The 7,070-nt window shown below is 39.4% G+C and overlaps 1 pseudogene; it reads right to left on the reverse strand.

The window, feature by feature from the left end:
• Positions 1 to 867: 867 nt before the first annotated feature.
• On the reverse strand, positions 868 to 2,739 carry LOC147628862 (uncharacterized; annotated as a pseudogene).
• Between the last annotated feature and the right edge of the window lie 4,331 nt (positions 2,740 to 7,070).

Below are 7,070 nucleotides of genomic sequence, written 5' to 3' on the forward strand. Positions count from 1 at the left end.
ATGAATCCTTCATTAACATAATTTTTATCTTAACTTTTGCCAATATGTGGAAGGACCCCATTAAACTTCTCAATCACAAATGAGGTGGCAATTTAAGGTTTTGAGAAGGTCTTAACACTTGAGTATCACTCAAGGTTAGTGTTTAATTGCAATACAAGATTGCTTTGAATGGAGTGATTAGTGTCTAATCATAGTACAAGAGTGATTTGAATGGAGTAACAACGAGTCATGAAAAGTGTTCACAAAATCATGCAAACGATTACTCAAGTCCACTTTACTAAAAAAATATAAAAAATGACTACTTTTTAGAGATTGTTTAAAATAAATCACTTTTTATGTAGGTGGGATTTACAAAATTAATAAATATTGCTACCTTTTTAGACATTTTAGAATGCATTTGATCACTTAAATCAAGAGAACTCTCAAAAAAATACTTGATTTGGACCAAACCAAAACCATCACATTCCATGAAAATTTGAGTATAAAAAACATGACAATAATTGCAAAAAATAGATACTTCTCCTTGTAAAACTAAGAGAGATCTTTGACCTTTTGCTTCAATATCTCTATGGTTGTCTTGCAAAGTGACAAGTTTTTTTCAAATCAAACCCATACACAAGGATTTCTACATCCTCTAGATTGAGCGTGTCCACAGGGCGATAACTTCTTGCTTTCTTCCCCTTTCTACTTTGTTTTAGCATCTCAGGATTGTATACTTGCCTTTCAATGGATCTTCTCCAGTTGTCCGATACCAATGCACTTCCATAGCATTCAATACATCATGGTCTTTGAAAATATTTGTGACTTTTGCAAGCCAAAATGGATTATCATTTTCATCGAACCGCGATCATTGTGCCCTCAATTAGCTCAGTTACATTTCCTTTCCACATTTCCTTTCTCTTGTTTTCGACGCTTTCTGCTCTTCCTCGGACCAACATACATTCCCCTTGTTTCTCCATGAACAAGAGATAATAACTCTGCTGCTGAAATTGGTGCATCGCTGACACCAGTAGCTACATCATTGTCACTCCTTTCACTAAGGCCACTCTCGTGACACAAAAATGCATGTTGTAGCTGAAATGTGTCATCCATGAACTCTTCAACCAGCTTCTCCTGCTTTGCAAAAAACTCTCCCACCATGCCAGAGAGATCACTGGAAAATACACATGTGCATCATGTACATCCTTGATCTCGTTCAAGCATTGCAGAAAATCAATAGAGCAAATTTCTTTCTCAGCTTTTTGTGTCTCGCTCGTTGTAGAGAGCAGCATGTGCTTTTCTCATTTAATTTCACGATAAGGAAAAAATACTAAGAACGTCAAACCCTTTGCTAGCAACCAATCTTCAGAGTTTGAGTATTTTTTGGACCACATGAGAGTATGTTCCTCCCCTTGCTTAATTCTAAATTGATGCTGAAAACTATGATCATTGAGCTGTGCAAATGATGGCATGCTAGTGGCCTCTCTACTTGCAAAGCATCTAAAATCATATGTTTCTTCCACAATTTTGATGAAGGGCTTGGGAACATATGCATCCTCTAACAAGTTGTAGATCTGTGGAAGGTCAAATGCACTTTTCTGACTTTCTTTAATATCTTCTTTTGTACCAGCATATTCAAGTATGCAAGGAGAACTTGTTTTTTTTTTCTCTACTGGTGTTATCTAGTTGTAAGTGTGGTAGTTTGCCTTGCCATTATTTGATGATGTTTTGAATAATGGTGATTTTCAAATGAGGATCTTTATGAATGTTAGGAAAATTAACAAAGATCCTTGATGACATGACACCATTGAAAAGTAAGGCTCCTACAACATGGAGTTGGATAAAATTTTCCTCCTTGAGATTCTTAGGAGGATGGATAAAATGAGGCAACATGGTTTTATTTTGATCCATGCCATCAATGACAAGGCCTAGATATTTGTCCTTCTTCTCTAAACACTTTTTCCTATGCTTTACTAATTTTTAGTGCTCAGTGCTCTGTTGTTCCCTGTAGATCTTCAAGGCATGTAGAATGGGCACTGTAAAAGAGATTCAAAAGTGTCAATATTTTTTAAATATAAAAAATTAATTAAAAATAACCAACACAACCACTTTAAAAGATCTAGAACTTCAAACTTAACTTACATTTTTCTTCTATAGTCTTTGTTGTGTCTCGCTTTGCTTTCTCAACTCCACGCATATTTGGCAAACACCCATCCTGCTCTTCTTGGGAATTTTGATGTTAGAGAAATCTTGTCTCCATATTCTCAAGAAAGAGGGAAGTGAGAGAGTGGTGTTTAGAGTTTCTTTTTGTGACTCCACATATAAATTATATGCCTCTCTTTTAGTTAAATTGTCGGGGAGATGTGTGAAGTTTGAGTTAGGTAGTACTTCTCTGTTGAAGGTGAGAAAGTTTCCCAACCATTGCTTTAGGAAACAATATTGGGGGGTTTCATGTGTGCTCAACGTTAAAGGAAAACTTTCTTGGGCCACATTTGCTAATATTTTTTTTAATTCTCAAACTTCTTATACCAAATACCTTTAAAAAGAAACTTGCTCTGCAAACTGGAACATCTAAGACCGCATATTTAGCTAAAGGCCCTTGAGTGGACAGGTGGTGAGCGTTCTGGTTGCCAATGATGCCATAGGTACACCGATGAAGGAATGATTGGAAATTAGAATTCAACCAGATATTTTGGAGGATTATGATCAGTGATACTATGGTTTCTTTAAAAGGTTGTTTTAAAGTAAGCTGAATCTGTGAAACAGATTGTTTTAAAGTCAGCTGAATTTGTGAAACAGGGAATTTCATATTGGGTGTGTAAGTGGTGTGACTATCTTAAAGTTTGCATGAAGTGCCGGCTAGGGGGCCTGGGAACTCTTTTCTCTGGTACCCGAGATAAAACCTAACCAAATTCCTAATTGGATCCCATCACTACGTGGTTGGGCGGTTGGCTAACCCATGGGATGTGCTAAGATGTGAATGGGATGTGATAGGGTGTGGTGTGATGAAAATTAATGTGGATGAGATGTGAAGTAAAGGGATGTGGATATGAATGATGAGATCAGAATGAGATGATAGGGTATGTGAAAGAATGTGATGTAAATGGATGTGGATGTGTATGTGAAAGAATGTGATGTAAATATATGTGGATGTGTATGTGAAAGAATGTAATGTAAAGGGATGTGGATGTGGATGAGATGTGATGTGCTGAAAAGAGATGTGGATATGAATATGATGTGGATTTGGATGTGGATGAAATGTGATGTGATGTAAGGGGATGTGGATGTGAATGTGATGTGGATGTGGATGAGATGTGATGTAATGTAAGGAGATGTGGATGTGAATGTGATGTGGATGTGGGTGAGATGTGATGTGATGTAAAGAGATGTGATGTGATGTGAATATATGTGGATGTGAAGTGATAGACATGAATGTATGGATAGATGCGGATAGTCGTGCTGCATGTGAATGATTGGATGGATGTGGATGGATGAGATTGATGTGTATAAATGAGATATGATGTGGATGTGATGTAATGTAAAGAGATGTGGATGTGAATGTGGTGGATGTGGATGAGATGTGATATGAAATGGATGTGATGAGATGTGATGTAAATGGATGTGATGAGATGTGATGTAAATTGGGATAGATGTGAATGGATAATCTATGATGTGATGTGAATCGGGATAGATGTGGATGAATGAGATGTGATGTGAATGGATGAGATGTGATGGGATGTGAATCGGGATAGATGTGAATGAATGAGATGTGAGGTGAAATGGATGTGATATGATGTGATGTGATGTGGATCGGGGTAGATATGAATGGATGAGATGTGAATGAATGTGATGTGATGAGATGTGGATATAGGTAGATGCGAGTGGATGAGATGTGATGAGTATAAATGTGGAAAGATGTGATGAGATGGAAAATGATGTGATTGGATGAGAATGGATGAAGGACGATGGGAATACATATGATTGGACTTGGATTAAGTAATGTGGATTGAAGTGGAATAATGTGGAAAGACGACAGTTCGTTATAGAAACTGTATTTATGACCTGTTTTTAAATGATTGTTTTATGTCAAGAATGCTGGGGAAGCATTTTGACCGTCTTGTGAACGAGGTCGTTGTTGAGACCTAACTGATAAAGTTGCAATAGTAGCTGACAGAGAATCAACGGAGGACATCTCGCGTAGCAAGGTCGGTTGAGGTCTTAACCAGCCTTGGTTCGATTTAAATGGTGAGCTTCTGGTACGGTGGATGAGGGACCAAGGAAGCGCTAGGTGACCTGCGAAGGATCCTAGAGGGTGCTGACCATACGGTGTTCAGGCTCTGGGTCACCGAAGATACCCACACGTGCCTCAAGGAAGATATTGGAACAAGGAGTAAGATTTGTTTTCTGAATTCGGGCATGGATCTGGTTGATTGACCTTGCTGGTCCTCAACGGATGAGTCTCAACCTCCTCATCACTTGAAGAAATTGACTCTTCTTCTTCCTCTCCTTTCTCTTTGATGTACTCACTTGAAGAGTTCTTATTTGAGCAAAAAAAAACCCTCTAGCACCTCACTGTAGACTCTCCCAAATATCTACAACTAAAAACAATGAAATCAATGATATGTTTCAAAAAAAGAGAGACAAAAGTTCAAAAGAGAACGATAAAAGTTTAGTTCTTACCAAGCCTTGAGTTTGCATTGCATCAATCATCAAGTTTTTTATGCTCAGAGGATTTATCTCATCAAATTTTTTTTGTGCTCAGAGGATTTATCTCATCCATCTCAAAGTCCTTCAATAAAACAAGAATGGCAAAGCGAGTGGAGTCATCACACTCAATAAGAAAATATATCCTATTTTTATCTTTGTGCTCTTGCACTTTCTCCATGCGTCCAGCAAAAGGGTACTTGTTAGAATCACTTGAAGGTCCTTTGTGTTTTGTAACAATCAAAAAGGGGTTATTGAATCAATTAATTGCCTACGCTTCCCATGACACCCAAAGCTGAGTGTCCAAGCATGCTTGTACTTGATTTTCCCAGGAACTTTATCCCATATGTCTTTTGCTTAAGAGCTTTAAAGGGTATCTATCTCTCTCACAAGTGCTAGGTCTTGACTTTTTTGCTTTCTAACCTTTTGGCGATGCTCTTTGGTGTGCCGAGTCACTAGCTCATGAGGGAACTACTCAACAGCAAGAAGCTCTCGACGACGAGAAGAATGAGATGGGCTTTCAAAAAGCCTCATTACTTCAATACCCAGACTCTGTGGTGTGGGAACCGACTGAGAAGACATCAGTGCACCTGAGTGTCCCCTCCTTGAGCTTGAATCGGGTTAAGGTTGGCCTTGAAGTTTTAGACTTCTTGCTTGTATGAAAAACTTAAGATTGAGAAGCCATGACCTGCAAAAAAAGAAACAACAATTGCTAAAAGTTAATCATGGATTCTAGAATCCACTAGAGAGGACAAAAGAGGTGATCATCAAAACTAGAATCCACGGATTCTAGAATCCACTAGAGAGTACAAGAGAAGTGATTGGCAAAACTAGAATTAAAAAATAGTAAAAAGAGGAGTGGGATTCTAGAATCCTGCAAAGCGGCAGGGTGGTTGATAGTGCACATAGGTTAGTGCAGGCAACCGGGTTTGGCAGCACAAAAATCTGGGTCAACTGCAAGGGAATCAGGGCAATGTATTTGCAGTAGTTGATAGTGTGGATGAAACCATTCTTCGCATCCCTCAAGCCCCATCTGCAACTAAGAACATCAATCAACTCAAAAGCTTCAAAGATTCAACAAAAAAGCTTCAACATGGGTAGCCAACTGTGTGTGATCATGGGCAACTGTGTGTGATCATGCGTGTGATCTTGGGCATCAAACCTTTAGAGCTTCAAACCCTCTGGCAAACTATGGCATATCCCCCACCAAACAAAAAACACACATGTAATCCACCTCTCTCATTTGCAGTCCCCTCCTATTCGTAGCCCATGCATCAACAAGAGAAAACCAGCATGCTGTGTAACGCTCTGATACCAGCTGAAAGATCCCTGCCCCCTCTGCACAATAGATTCGGGGGTGCTAGTTTGCGGAAGTAGCACTCCTTGCGTGATGCACGTTTCTCTCACTCGGGGCCTCGCCCACGGATATCCGGTCAAGAGAGTAATCCCCCGGTTCTTCCAAAACGAACCCAAAAAACTTTCCTTGCCCGAAAAACACGGGCGATTCCTCCGGGATATTTTTGCTCTAACATAGTCAAGGTCATTACTGACCAAACTGATCCGACTGAACCTGTAAGTCACTTGGTCAGATCAAGGAAGAACTTGCACTTGGATCATAAAGACCAACTCTTTTTTTCCCATCGTGAGGCACAGCCGTTGATTCTTTTCCATAGAATAATTACTATTTGGGATTTACTTCATCTATCGTACTATAACAGAATTGAGTCTCATTTTACGGATCCATCAGTCCAGCCTAACCCCATCCAGTCCCATGGGTTAGCCAACTGCCTAATCATTGTAGTGATGGGATCCAATTAGGAGTTTGGTTAGGTTTTGTCCCGGGTACCAGGGAAAAGAGTTCCCAGGCCCCCTAGCCGGATATTCATACAAACTTAAAGCTAGTCACACCACTTACACACCCAATATGAAAGTGCCTTTTTTGTAGATTTAGCTAAATTTAAAACAATCTTTTAATGAAACCATAGTATCACTGATCATAATCCTCCAAAATATCTGGTTGAATCCTAATTTCCAATTATTCCTTCATCGGTGTATCTATGGCATCATTGGTAACAACCAGAACGCTCACCACCTGTCCACTCTCAGGGGCCTTTCGATAGTTCCTAGCTCATAGTACCCAATAATACATTCACTTATAAAAATTAAGATAGAATCTTTGTTGAAGATCAGCCAACAGATCCATATAAAAGAGCCATGGACTCATCTGTTGTTGTGAGGACCAGCAAGGTCAATCAACCAGATCTATGCCAAGTTTCAGAAAACAACTCTTACTCCTTGTTCCAATAGCTTCCACGATGCACGTGTGGGTATCTTCGGTGACCCAGAGCCCGAGCACCATATGCTCAGCACCCTCTAGGATCCTTCGC

This window comes from Cibotium barometz, chromosome 18, assembly GCF_041138505.1.
Source record: "Cibotium barometz isolate CiBa-2024 chromosome 18, ASM4113850v1, whole genome shotgun sequence".
NCBI classification, from domain to species: Eukaryota; Viridiplantae; Streptophyta; class Polypodiopsida; order Cyatheales; family Cibotiaceae; genus Cibotium; species Cibotium barometz.